Genomic DNA, 16,143 nt, shown 5'->3' with positions numbered 1-16,143 from the left:
CGAGGAACACACACACACACACACACACACACACACACACACACACACACACAGCGTGGGAGGGACACACACAGCGAGGGAGGGACACACACACCGCGAGGGATCACACACGCACACACACACAGCAAGGGAGGGGGACACACGCACACAGCGAGGGAGGGACACGCACACACCCCACACAGCGAGGGAGGGACACGCACACACCCACACAGCGAGGAAGGGACACACACACACCCACACAGTGAGGGAGGGACACACACACACCCACACACACACAGTGAGGGAGGGAGGGACACACACACACACACCGCGAGGGAGGGGGGCACGCACACAGCGAGGGAGGGGGACACACAGGCACACAGCGAGGGAGGGGACACGCACACACACAGCAAGGGAGGGGGGGCACACGCACACAGCGAGGGAGGGACACGCACACAGCGAGGGAGGGACACAGACACACAGCGAGGGAGACACACACACACACACACACACACACACACAGCTAGGGAGGGGGGGACACGCACACAGCGAGGGAGGGGACACGCATGCACACAGCGAGGGAGGGGACACGCATGCACACAGCAGGGGGGACACACACAGCGATACGGGACACACACAGACACAGCGAGGGGGGGACACAGCAAAGGGGGGGCACACTCATCGAGGGAGGGGGGACACACACAGCGAGAGGGGCACACTCAGCGAGGGAGGGGGGACACACACACACAGCGAGGGGGGGACACGTGCACACACACAGCGAGGGAGGGACACACACAGACAGCGAGGGTGGGACACACACACACACACAGACAGCGAGGAGCGAGACACTCAGCGGGGGGGCACACTCAGCGAGGGAGGGGGACACCCACACACACACACACACACACACAGCGAGGGCACACACACACACACACACAGAGCGAGGGAGGGGGACGCACACCCACACACAGCGAGGGAGGCGGACACACACATACTGCGAGGGAGGGAGATACGCACACAGCGAGGGGGGGAACACACACAGCGAGGTGACACACACGCACGCACGCGCGCGCGCACACACACACACACACACACAGAGCAAGGGAGGAACACACACACACACACACACACACACACACACACACACACACACAGCGTGGGAGGGACACACACAGCGAGGGAGGGACACACACAGCGAGGGAGAGACACACACACACAGGGTGGGAGGGACACACACAGCGAGGGAGGGACACACACAGCGAGGGAGGGACACACACAGCGAGGGAGGGACACACACACCGCGAGGGATCACACACGCACACACACACAGCAAGGGAGGGGGACACACGCACACAGCGAGGGAGGGACACGCACACACCCACACAGCGAGGGAGGGACACGCACACACCCACACAGTGAGGAAGGGACACACACACACCCACACAGTGAGGGAGGGACACACACACACACACACACACACACACACAGTGAGGGAGGGAGGGACACACACACACACACACCGCGAGGGAGGGGGGCACACACAGCGAGGGAGGGGGACACACAGGCACACAGCGAGGGAGGGGACACGCACACACACAGCAAGGGAGGGGGCACACGCACACAGCGAGGGAGGGACACGCACACAGCGAGGGAGGGACACAGACACACAGCGAGGGAGACACACACACACACAACACACACACACACACACACAGCTAGGGAGGGGGGGACACGCACACAGCGAGGGAGGGGACACGCATGCACACAGCGAGGGAGGGACACGCATGCACACAGCAGGGGGGACACACACAGCGATACGGGACACACACACACACAGCGAGGGGGGGACACAGCAAAGGGGGGGCACACTCATCGAGGGAGGGGGGACACACACAGCGAGAGGGGCACACTCAGCGAGGGAGGGGACACACACACACAGCGAGGGGGGGAGACACACACACACGCACACACACAGCGAGGGACACACACACACACACCCACACACAGCGAGGGAGGGGGACGCACACCCACACACAGCGAGGGAGGGGGACACGCCCATACTGCGAGGGCGGGAGACACGCACAAACACACAGCGAGGGGACACGGACACACAGCGAGGGAGGGGGATACACACACAGCGAGGGAGGGACCCACACACACATGGCAAGGGAGGAGGACACACAGAGCGAGGGAGGGACACACACGCACACAGGGAGGGAGGGACACGCACACTCCCACACACACAGCGAGGGAGGGACACACACACACCCACACACACAGCGAGGGAGGGACACACACACACACACACACACACACACACACACACACACACACACAGCGAGGGAGGGACACGCACACACACACACACACAGAGCCAGGGAGGGGGACACGCACACAGCGAGGGAGGGGGACACACACAGCGAGGGGGAGACACACAGCGAGGGGGGCACACTCAGTGTGGGGGGGAGACACACACACACACACACAGAAAGTGAGGGGTCGCACACCCACACACAGCGAGGGAGGGGGATACACACATAGCGAGGGGGGGAGACACACACACACAAAGCGAGGGACACACACACACACACAAACGGCGAGGGAGGACACACACACACACAGTGAGGGAGGGACACGCGCACACAGCGAGGGAGTGGGACACACACACACAGCGAGGGAGGGGGACACACACACACAGCGAGGGAGGGGACACGCACACAATGAGGGTGGGGGACACGCACACACAATGAGGGACGGGGCCATGCACAGCGAGGTGGTTCAAACAGGGCGAGGGAGGGACACACACAGCGAGGGAGGGACATGCGCGCGCACACAGCGAGGGAGGGAGGACAGGCGCACACATAGCGAGGGGAGGGACACACACACAGCGAGCGAGGGACACACAAATACAGTGAGGGAGGGGGACACACACAGCGTGGGAGGGGACACACACAGCGTGAGAGGGAACACACACACACAGCGAGGGAGGGGGGACAGGCGCACACACACACAGCGAGGGAGGGGGGACACACAGACACGCACAGCGAGGGAGGGGGACACGCACACAGTGTGGAAGCGGGACACGCACACAGCGGGGGAGGGGACACGCACACAGCGAGGGAGGGGACACACACACACACAGCGTGGGAGGGAGGGACAGGCGCACACACAGCAAGGAGAGGGACACACACATACAGCGAGGGAGGGACGGACACACACACACACACACACAGTGAGGGAGGACACACACACAGCGAGGGAGGGACACATGCACACACACAGCGAGGGAGGGGGACGCACACACAGAACGAGGGAGGGGGACACGCACGCACACGAGGGTGGGGTCACGCATGCACAGTGAGGGTGGGACACGGGGACACACACAGCGAGGGAGGGGGGACACACACAAACACAGCGAGGGAGGGGGACATGCACAAACAGAGCAAGATAGTGACACACACACACACACACACAGAGGGAGGGACACACACACACAGAGGGAGGGACACACACACACACACAGTGAGGGAGGGACACGCACACACACACAGCGAGGGAGGGGGACACGCACAAACACAGCAAGGGAGGGACACGCACACACACACAGCGAGGGAGGGGGACACGCACAAACACAGCGGGGGAGGGGGACACAAACACAGCGAGGGAGGGACACACAAACACAGCGAGGGAGGGACACACAAACACAGCGAGGGAGGGGTCACACGCACACACACAGCGAGGAAGGGGGACACGTACACACACAGCGAGGAAGGGGGACACGCACACACACAGCGAGGGAGGGACACGCCGACACACACAGCGAGGGAGGGACATGCACACACACAGCGAAGGAGGGACATGTGCACACACAGCGAGGAGGGGGGACACACACAGACACACACACACAGCGAAGGAGGGACACACACAGCAAGGGACACACACACACAGAGCGAGGGATGGGGACACGCACACAGAAAGGGAGGGGGACACACACACAGCGAGGGAAGGACACGCACACACACACTGCGAGGGAGGGGGACACGCACACAGTAAGGGAGGGGGACACGCGCACACACACAGCGAAGGAGAGGGACACGCACCCACAAACACACACACACTCACTCACAGAGCGAGGGAGGGGGACACGCGCACACAGTGAGGGAGGGGGACACGCGCACACAGTGAGGGAGGGAGCACGGGCGCACACACACAGCGAGGGAGGGACACACACAGCCAGGGGAGGACACGCATAAAACACACACAGTGAGGCAGGGACACCCAGACACACAGAGTAAAGGAGGGACATGCACGCGCGCGCACGCGCACACACACACACACACACACACACACACACACACACACACACACACACAGAGGGAGGGATAGACACACACACACAGCGAGGCAGGGAAACACACATACACACATACAGTGAGGGAGGGGGACACGCAGAGCGAGGGGGGACACACACAGCGAGGGTGTAGGGCACACACAGCGAGGGGGACACACACACACAGCGAGGGGACAGAAGCACACACAGCGAGGGAGGGGAATACACACAGCGAGGGAGGGGGACACACACACACAGCGAGGGAGGGGGACACACACACACACAGCGAGGGAGGGGGACACACACACACACACACACACACACACACACACACACACACACAAACAGCGAGGGAGTGGACACGCACACAGTGAGGGAGGGGGACACGCACACCTACAGAGTGAGGGAGGGGGACACGCACACACACACGGCAAGGGAGGGGGATACACACAGCGAGGGAGGGGGACACGCACACGCACATAGCGAGGGAGGGGGACACGCACACACACACGGCAAGGGAGGGGGACACACACAGCGAGGGAGGGGGACACGCACACGCACATGGCAAGGGAGGGGGACACGCACACACACACGGCAAGGGAGGGGGACACACAGCGAGGGAGAGGGACACGTGCACACACAGAGAGGGAGGGGGGACACACACACAGCGAGGGAGGGACACACACATACAGCGAGGGAGGGACACACACATACAGCGAGGGAGGGACACACACACACAGCGAGGGAGAGGGACACACGCACACACACAGTGAGGGTGGGACACGCACAGACACACACACACACACACACACACACACAGCGAGGGAGGGACACGCACACACAGAGAGGGAGGGAGGACACACACACCCAGCGAGGGAGGGGGACACACGCGCACACACAGTGAGGGTGGGACACGCACACGCGCACACACAGCGAGGGAGGGACACGCACACACAGAGCAAGGGAGGGGGACACGAGCACACACAGCGAGGGAGGGACTCGCGCGCACACACAGCGAGGGAGGGTCACGCACACGCACACCGCGAGGGAGGGGGACACGCACACGCACACGCACACAGCGAGGGAGAGGGACACGTGCACACACAGCGAGGGAGGGACAGCACACACACACAGCGAGGGAAGGGAGGACACACACACACATCGAAGAAGGGGTTACACACACAGAGGGAGGGGTCACACGCACACACAGAGGGAGGGAGGGGGACACGCACACACAGCGAGGGAGGGGGACACACGCACAGAGTGAGGGAGGGAGCACGCGCACACACACAGTGAGGGAGGGACACACACAGAAAGGGACACACACACACACAGAGCGAGGGATGGGGACACGTACACAGCGAGGGAGGGGGACATGCACACAGCGAGGGAGGGGGACACGCACACAGCGAGGGAAGGACACGCACACACACACTGCGAGGGAGGGGGAAACGCACACACGCACACAGCGAGGGAGGGGGACACGCGCAAACACACAGCGAAGGAGGGGGACACGCACACAGAGAGGGAGAGGGGCACACACACACACACACAGCGAGGGAGGGGGACACGCACACACAAACACACACACACACACAGCGAGGGAGGGGGACACGCACACACAAACACATACACACACTCACAGAGCGAGGGAGGGGACATGCACACACAGCGAGGGAGGGGGACTCGCGCACACAGTGAGATAGGGGGCACGGGCACACACACAGCGAGGGAGGGACACACACAGCAAGAGGGGGACATGCATAAAACACACACAGCTAGAGAGGGGGACACACACACACACACACACACACAGCGAGGCAGGGACACACACATACACACATACATACAGAGAGGGAGGGGGACACGCACAGCGAGGGGGGGACACACACAGCGAGGGGGTGGGGCACACACAGCGAGGGGGTGGGGCACACACAGCGAGGGGGTGGGGCACACACAGCGAGGGAGGGGACACACACAGCGAGGGAGGGAGACACACAGCAAGGGGAGGACACGCATAAAACACACACAGTGAGGCAGGGACACCCACACACACAGAGTAAAGGAGGGACATGCACACACACACACACACACACACACACACACACACACACACAGGGAGGGATAGACACACACACAGCGAGGCAGGGAAACACACATACACACATACAGTGAGGGAAGGGGACACGCAGAGCGAGGGGGGGACACACACAGCGAGGGGCTGGGGCACACACAGTGAGGGGCTGGGGCACACACAGCGAGGGGGACACACACACAGCGAGGGGACAGAAGCACACACAGCGAGGGAGGGGAATACACACAGAGCGAGGGAGGGGACACACACACACAGCGAGGGAGGGGGACACACACACACAGCGAGGGAGGGGACACACACACACAGCGAGGGAGGGGGACACACACACACACAGCGAGGGACACACACACACACACAGGGAGGGAGGGGGACACACACAGCGAGGGAGTGGACACGCACACAGCGAGGGAGGGGGACACGCACACCTACAGAGCGAGGGAGGGGGACACGCACACACATACGGCAAGGGAGGGGGATACGCACAGCGAGGGAGGGGGACACGCACACGCACGTAGCGAGGGAGGGGGACACGCACACACACACGGCAAGGGAGGGGGACACACAGCGAGGGAGGGACACGTGCACACACAGAGAGGGAGGGGGGACACACACACAGCGAGGGAGGGACACACACACACAGCGAGGGAGGGACACGTGCACACACAGAGAGGGAGGGGGACACACACACACAGCGAGGGAGGGACACACACACACAGCGAGGGAGGGGGACACACGCACACACACAGTGAGGGTGGGACACGCACACACACACACACACACACACACACACACACACACAGCGAGGGAGGGACACGCGCACACAGAGCAAGGGAGGGGGACACGAGCACACACAGCGAGGGAGGGACACGCGCACACACAGCGAGGGAGGGTCACGCGCACGCACACCGCGAGGGAGGGGGACACGCACACGCACACAGCGAGGGAGAGGGACACGTGCACACACAGAGAGGGAGGGGGGACACATACACAGCGAGGGAGGGACACACACAGCGAGGGAGGGGGACACACGCACACACACAGCGAGGGAGGGACACCCGGACACACACAGGGAGGGAGGGGGACACACCCACAGCGAGGGAGGGGGATACACACACACACACACACACACACAGAGCGAGGGAGGGACATGCGGACACACATGCACACACACGCGCATGCACACACACAGCGAGGGAGGGGGGACACACACACAGCGAGGTAGGGGACACGCACAAACACAGCAAGGGAGGGAAATGCGCACACACACAGTTAGGGAGGGACACGCGCACACACACAGCGAGGGAGGGGGACACGCACAAACACAGCGAGGGAGGGACACGCACACACACACAGCGAGGGAGGGGGACACGCACAAACACAGCAAGGGAGGGACACGCACACACACACACAGCGAGGGAGGGGGACACGCACACACACACAGCGAGGGAGGGGGACACGCACAAACACAGCGGGGGAGGGGGACACAAACACAGCGAGGGAGGGACACACAAACACAGCGAGGGAGGGGTCACACGCACACACACAGCGAGGAAGGGGGACACGCACACACACAGCGAGGAAGGGGGACACGCACACACACAGCGAGGGAGGGACACGCCGACACACACAGCGAGGGAGGGACATGCACACACACAGCGAGGGAGGGACATGTGCACACACAGCGAGGAGGGGGGACACACACAGAGCGAGGGAGAGGGACACACACACACAGCGAAGGAGGGGGACATGCACACACAGCGAGGGAGGGGGACACACGCACAGAGTGAGGGAGGGAGCACGCGCACACACACAGCGAGGGTGGGACACACACAGCAAGGGACACACACACACAGAGCGAGGGAGGGGGACACGCACACAGTAAGGGAGGGGGACACGCGCACACACACAGCGAAGGAGAGGGACACGCACCCACAAACACACACACACTCACTCACAGAGCGAGGGAGGGGGACACGCGCACACAGTGAGGGAGGGAGCACGGGCGCACACACACAGCGAGGGAGGGACACACACAGCCAGGGGAGGACACGCATAAAACACACACAGTGAGGCAGGGACACCCACACACACAGAGTAAAGGAGGGACATGCACGCGCACGCGCGCGCACACACACACACACACACACACACAGAGGGAGGGATAGACACACACACACAGCGAGGCAGGGAAACACACATACACACATACAGTGAGGGAGGGGGACACGCAGAGCGAGGGGGGACACACACAGCGAGGGGCTGGGGCACACACAGCGAGGGGGACACACACAGACAGCGAGGGGACAGAAGCACACACAGCGAGGGAGGGGAATACACACAGCGAGGGAGGGGGACACACACACACAGCGAGGGAGGGGGACACACACACACAGCGAGGGAGGGGGACACACACAGCGAGGGAGGGGGACACACACACACACACAAACAGCGAGGGAGTGGACACGCACACAGTGAGGGAGGGGGACACGCACACCTACAGAGCGAGGGAGGGGGACACGCACACAGCGAGGGAGGGGGACACGCACACACACACGGCAAGGGAGGGGGACACGCACACGCACATAGCGAGGGAGGGGGACACGCACACGCACACGGCAAGGGAGGGGGACACACAGCGAGGGAGAGGGACACGTGCACACACAGAGAGGGAGGGGGGACACACACACAGCGAGGGAGGGACACACACACACAGCGAGGGAGAGGGACACACGCACACACACAGTGAGGGTGGGACACGCACAGACACACACACACACACACACACACACAGCGAGGGAGGGACACGCGCACACAGAGAGGGAGGGGGGACACACACACCCAGCGAGGGAGGGACACACTCACCCAGCGAGGGAGGGGGACACACGCACACACACAGTGAGGGTGGGACACGCACACGCACACACACACACACACACACACACACACACACACACACAGAGCGAGGGAGGGACACGCACACACAGAGCAAGGGAGGGGGACACGAGCACACACAGCGAGGGAGGGACTCGCGCGCACACACAGCGAGGGAGGGTCACGCACACGCACACCGCGAGGGAGGGGGACACGCACACGCACACAGCGATGGAGGGGGACACGTGCACACACAGCGAGGGAGGGACACGCACACACACACAGCGAGGGAAGGGAGGACACACACACACATCGAAGGGGTTACACACACAGAGGGAGGGGTCACACGCACACACAGAGGGAGGGAGGGGGACACGCACACACAGCGAGGGAGGGGGACACACGCACAGAGTGAGGGAGGGAGCACGCGCACACACACAGTGAGGGAGGGACACACACAGAAAGGGGGACACACACACACAGAGCGAGGGAGGGGGACACGTACACAGCGAGGGAGGGGGACACGCACACAGCGAGGGAGGGGGACACGCACACAGCGAGGGAGGGGGACACGCACACAGCGAGGGAAGGACATGCACACACACACTGCGAGGGAGGGGGAAACGCACACACGCACACAGCGAGGGAGGGGGACACGCGCAAACACACAGCGAAGGAGGGGGACACGCACACAGAGAGGGAGAGGGGCACACACACACACAGCGAGGGAGGGGGACACGCACACAGCGAGGGAGGGGGACACGCACACAGCGAGGGAAGGACATGCACACACACACTGCGAGGGAGGGGGAAACGCACACACGCACACAGCGAGGGAGGGGGACACGCGCAAACACACAGCGAAGGAGGGGGACACGCACACAGAGAGGGAGAGGGGCACACACACACACAGTGAGGGAGGGGGACACGCACACACAAACACACACACACACACACACAGCGAGGGAGGGGGACACGCACACACAAACACACACACACACTCACAGAGCGAGGGAGGGGACATGCACACACAGCGAGGGAGGGGGACACGCGCACACAGTGAGATAGGGGGCACGGGCACACACACAGCGAGGGAGGGACACACACAGCAAGAGGGGGACACGCATAAAACACACACAGCTAGAGAGGGGGACACACACACACACACACACACACAGCGAGGCAGGGACACACACATACACACATACATACAGAGAGGGAGGGGGACACGCACAGCGAGGGGGGGACACACACAGCGAGGGGGTGGGGCACACACAGCGAGGGGGTGGGGCACACACAGCGAGGGGGTGGGGCACACACAGCGAGGGAGGGAGACACACACACAGCGAGGGAGGGGGACACACAGCAAGGGGAGGACACGCATAAAACACACACAGTGAGGCAGGGCCCCCCCCACACACAGAGTAAAGGAGGGACATGCACGCGCGCACACACACACACACACACGCACACACACACACACACACACACACACACACACACAGAGGGAGGGATAGACACACACAGCGAGGCAGGGAAACACACATACACACATACAGTGAGGGAAGGGGACACGCAGAGCGAGGGGGGGACACACACAGCGAGGGGCTGGGGCACACACAGCGAGGGGCTGTGGCACACACAGCGAGGGAGGGGAATACACACAGCGAGGGAGGGGACACACACACACAGCGAGTGAGGGGGACACACACACACAGCGAGGGAGGGGGACACACACACACAGCGAGGGAGGGGGACACACACACACACAGTGAGGGACACACACACACACACAGCGAGGGAGTGGACACGCACACAGCGAGGGAGTGGACACGCACACAGCGAGGGAGGGGGACACGCACACCTACAGAGCGAGGGAGGGGGACACGCACACACACACGGCAAGGGAGGGGGATACGCACAGCGAGGGAGGGGGACACGCACACGCACACAGCAAGGGAGGGGGACACACAGCGAGGGAGGGACACGTGCACACACAGAGAGGGAGGGGGGACACACACACAGCGAGGGAGGGACACACACACACAGCGAGGGAGGGACACGTGCACACACAGAGAGGGAGGGGGGACACACACACAGCGAGGGAGGGACACACACACACAGCGAGGGAGGGACACGTGCACACACAGAGAGGGAGGGGGGACACACACACAGCGAGGGAGGGACACACACAGCGAGGGACGGACTGTGCACACAGAGAGGGAGGGGGGACACACACACAGCGAGGGAGGGACACACACACACAGCGAGGGAGGGGGACACACGCACACACACAGTGAGGGTGGGACATGCACACACACACACACACATACACACACAGCGAGGGAGGGACACGCACACACAGAGCAAGGGAGGGGGACACGAGCACACACAGCGAGGGAGGGACACGCGCACACACAGCGAGGGAGGGTCACGCACACGCACACCGCGAGGGAGGGGGACACGCACACGCACACAGCGAGGGAGAGGGACACGTGCACACACAGTGAGGGAGGGACACGCACACACACACAGCGAGGGAAGGACACGCACACACACACAGCGAGGGAAGGGAGGACACACACACACATCGAAGAAGGGGTCACACACACAGAGGGAGGGGTCACACGCACACACAGACGGAGGGAGGGAGCACGCGCACACACACAGCGAGGGTGGGACACACACAGCAAGGGACACACACACACACAGAGCGAGGGATGGGGACACGCACACAGCGAGGGAGGGGGACATGCACACAGCGAGGGAGGGGGACACGCACACAGCGAGGGAAGGACACGCACACACACACTGCGAGGGAGGGGGACACGCACACACGCACACAGCGAGGGAGGGGGACACGCGCACACACACAGCGAAGGAGGGGGACACGCACACAGCGAGGGAGAGGGGCACACACACACACACAGCGAGGGAGTGGGACGCGCACACAGCGAGGGAGGGGGACACGCACACAGCGAGGGAAGGACACGCACACACACACTGCGAGGGAGGGGGACACGCACACACGCACACAGCGAGGGAGGGGGACACGCGCACACACACAGCGAAGGAGGGGGACACGCACACAGCGAGGGAGAGGGGCGCACACACACACACACACAGCGAGGGAGGGGGACGCGCACACAGCGAGGGAGGGGGACACGCACACAGCGAGGGAGGGGGACACGCACACAGCGAGGGAAGGACACGCACACACACACTGCGAGGGAGGGGGACACGCACACACGCACACAGCGAGGGAGGGGGACACGCGCACACACACAGCGAAGGAGGGGGACACGCACACAGCGAGGGAGAGGGGCACACACACACACACAGCGAGGGAGGGGGACGCGCACACACGCACACAGCGAGGGAGGGGGACACGCGCACACACACAGCGAAGGAGGGGGACACGCACACAGCGAGGGAGAGGGGCACACACACACACACAGCGAGGGAGGGGGACACGCACACACAAACACACACACACACACTCACAGATCGAGGGAGGGGGACATGCACACACAGCGAGGGAGGGGGACACGCGCACACAGTGAGGGAGGGGGCACGGGCACACACACAGCTAGAGAGGGACACACACACACACACACACAGCGAGGCAGGGAAACACACATACACACATACATACAGAGAGGGAGGGGGACACGCACAGCGAGGGGGGGACACACACAGCGAGGGGGTGGGGCACACACAGCGAGGGGGTAGGGCACACACAGCGAGGGAGGGGAATACACACAGCGAGGGAGGGAGACACACACACAGCGAGGGGGTGGGGCACACACAGCGAGGGAGGGGAATACACACACACACACACACACAGCGAGGGAGGGGGACACGCACACACACACGGCAAGGGAGGGGGATACACACAGCGAGGGAGGGACACACACACACACACACACGGCAAGGGAGGGGGATACACACAGCGAGGGAGGGGGACACACACACACACACGGCAAGGGAGGGGGATACACACAGCGAGGGAGGGGGACAGGCATACACAGAGAGGGAGGGGGGACACACACAGCGAGGGAGGGGGACACACACACACACACAGTGAGCGTGGGACACGCACAGAGACACACACACACACACACAGTGAGCGTGGGACACGCACAGAGACACACACACACAGCGAGGGAGGGACACGCACACACAAACAGCGAGGGGGGGGACACACAAACACAGTGAGGGAGGGGTCACACACACAAAGGGACGGGTCACACGCACACACACAGCGAGGAGGAGGGACACACACACAGAGCGAGGGATGGGGACACGCACACAGCGAGGGAGGGGGACACGCACACAGCGAGGGAAGGACATGCACACACACACTGCGAGGGACGGGGACACGCACACAGCGAGGGGGGGGGACACGCACACACACACATTGAGGTTGGGACACGCACAGACACACACACAAACAGCGAGGGAGGGGGACACGCACACACACAGCGAGGGAGGGGGACACACACACAGCGAGGTATGGACACACACAGCGAGGGAGGGACACGTGCACACACAGCGAGGAGGGGGGGACACACACAGAGTGTGGGAGAGGGACACACACACACACACAGCGAGGGAGTGGGACATGCACATATACAGCGAAGGAGGGGGACACACGCACAGAGTGAGGGAGGGAGCACGCAGACACACACAGCGAGGGAGGGACATACACAGCAAGGGGGACACACACACAGAGCGAGGGATGGGGACACGCACACAGCGAGGGAGGGGGACACGCACACAGCGAGGGAGGGACACGCACACACACACTGCGAGGGACGGGGACACGCACACAGCGAGGGAGGGGGACACGCGCACACACACATTGAGGTTGGGACACGCACAGACACACACACAAACAGCGAGGGAGGGGGACACGCACACACACAGCGAGGGAGGGGGACACACACACAGCGAGGTATGGACACACACAGCGAGGGAGGGACACGTGCACACACAGCGAGGAGGGGGGTCACACACTGAGCGAGGGAGAGGGACACACACACACAGCGAGGGAGGGGGACATGCACACACAGCGAGGGAGGGGGACACACGCACAGAGTGAGGGAGGGAGCACGCGCACACACATAGCGAGGGTGGGACACACACAGAGCGAGGGATGGGACACGCACACAGCAAGGGAAGGACACGCACACACACACTGCAAGGGACGGGGACACGCACACACAGCAAGGGAGGGGGACGCGCACACACACAGCGAGGGAGAGGGGCGCACACACACACACACACAGAGCGAGGGAGGGGGATACGCACACACAAACACACACACACAGCGAGGGAGGGGGACAAGCACACACAGCGAGTGAGGGGGACACGCGCACAAAGTGAGGGAGGGGGCACGGCACACACACAGCGAGGGAGGGACACACACAGCAAGGGGAGGACATGCATAAAACACACACACCTAGGGAGACACACACACACACACACACACACACACACACACACACACACAGACACACACACAGACACACACACACAGACACACACAGACACACACACACAGAGCAAAGGAGGGACATGCGCGCGCACACACACACACGCACACTCACACCGAGGGAGGGGTAGACACACACAGAGCGAGGCAGGGAAACACACATACACACATACAGTGAGGGAGGGGGACACGCACAGCGAGGGGGGGTCACACACAGCGAGGGGGGACACACACACAGCGAGGGGTGGACATACACACACAGTGAGGGAGGGGGACACACACACAGCGAGGGACACACACACACACACACACACACACACACAGAGTGAGGGAGGGGGACACACAGCGAGTGAGGGACACGTGCACACACAGAGATGGAGGGGGTCACACACACAGCGAGGGAGGGACACATGCACAGCGAGGGAGGGACACACACACAGCGAGGGAGGGGGACACGCACTCCTCCATAGCGAGGGAGGGGGACACGCACACACACACGGCAAGGGAGGGGGATACACACAGCGAGCGAGGGGGACACGCACACACACACGGCAAGGGAGGGCGATACACACAGCGAGGGAGGGGGACACGCACACACAGAGATGGAGGGGGTCACACACACAGCGAGGGAGGGGGACATGCACACGCACATAGCGAGGGAGGGGGACACGCACACACACACGGCAAGGGAGGGGGACACACACAGCGAGGGAGGGGGACATGCACACGCACACAGCAAGGGAGGGGGACACGCAAACAGCGAGGGAGGGGGACACGCAAACAGCGAGGGATGGGGACACGCACACGCACACAGCGAGGGAGGGGGACACACAGAAACACAGCGAGGGAGGGACACGTGCACACACACAGCGAGGGAGGGACACACACACACAGCGAGGGAGGGGGACACGCACACACACACAGCGAGGGAGGGGGACACGCACACACACACAGCGAAGGAGGGGGACACACACACAGTGAGGGTGGGACACGCACACACAGAGCGAAGGAGGGGGACACGCGCACACACAATGAGGGAGGGACACGCGCACACACAGCGAGGGAGGGTCACGCACACGCACACAGCGAGGGAGGGGGACACGCGCATGCACACAGCAAGGGAGGGGGACACGCACACAGCGAGGGAGGGGGACACGCGCACGCACACAGCAAGGGAGGGGGACACGCACACAGCGAGGGAGGGACACGTGCACACACAGCGAGGTGGGGTGACACATACAGAGCGAGGGAGAGAGACACACACACACACACACACACACACTACGAGGGAGGGGGACATGCACACACAGCGAGGGAGGGGGACACGCGAATACAGTGAGGGTGGGGGAACGCACACACAGCGAGGGAGGG

Source organism: Hemiscyllium ocellatum, chromosome 39 (genome assembly GCF_020745735.1).
Source record: "Hemiscyllium ocellatum isolate sHemOce1 chromosome 39, sHemOce1.pat.X.cur, whole genome shotgun sequence".
In the NCBI taxonomy this organism is placed as follows: Eukaryota; Metazoa; Chordata; class Chondrichthyes; order Orectolobiformes; family Hemiscylliidae; genus Hemiscyllium; species Hemiscyllium ocellatum.
The sequence above is the reverse complement of the archived record's forward strand: the minus strand, read 5'-3'. Positions refer to the sequence as shown.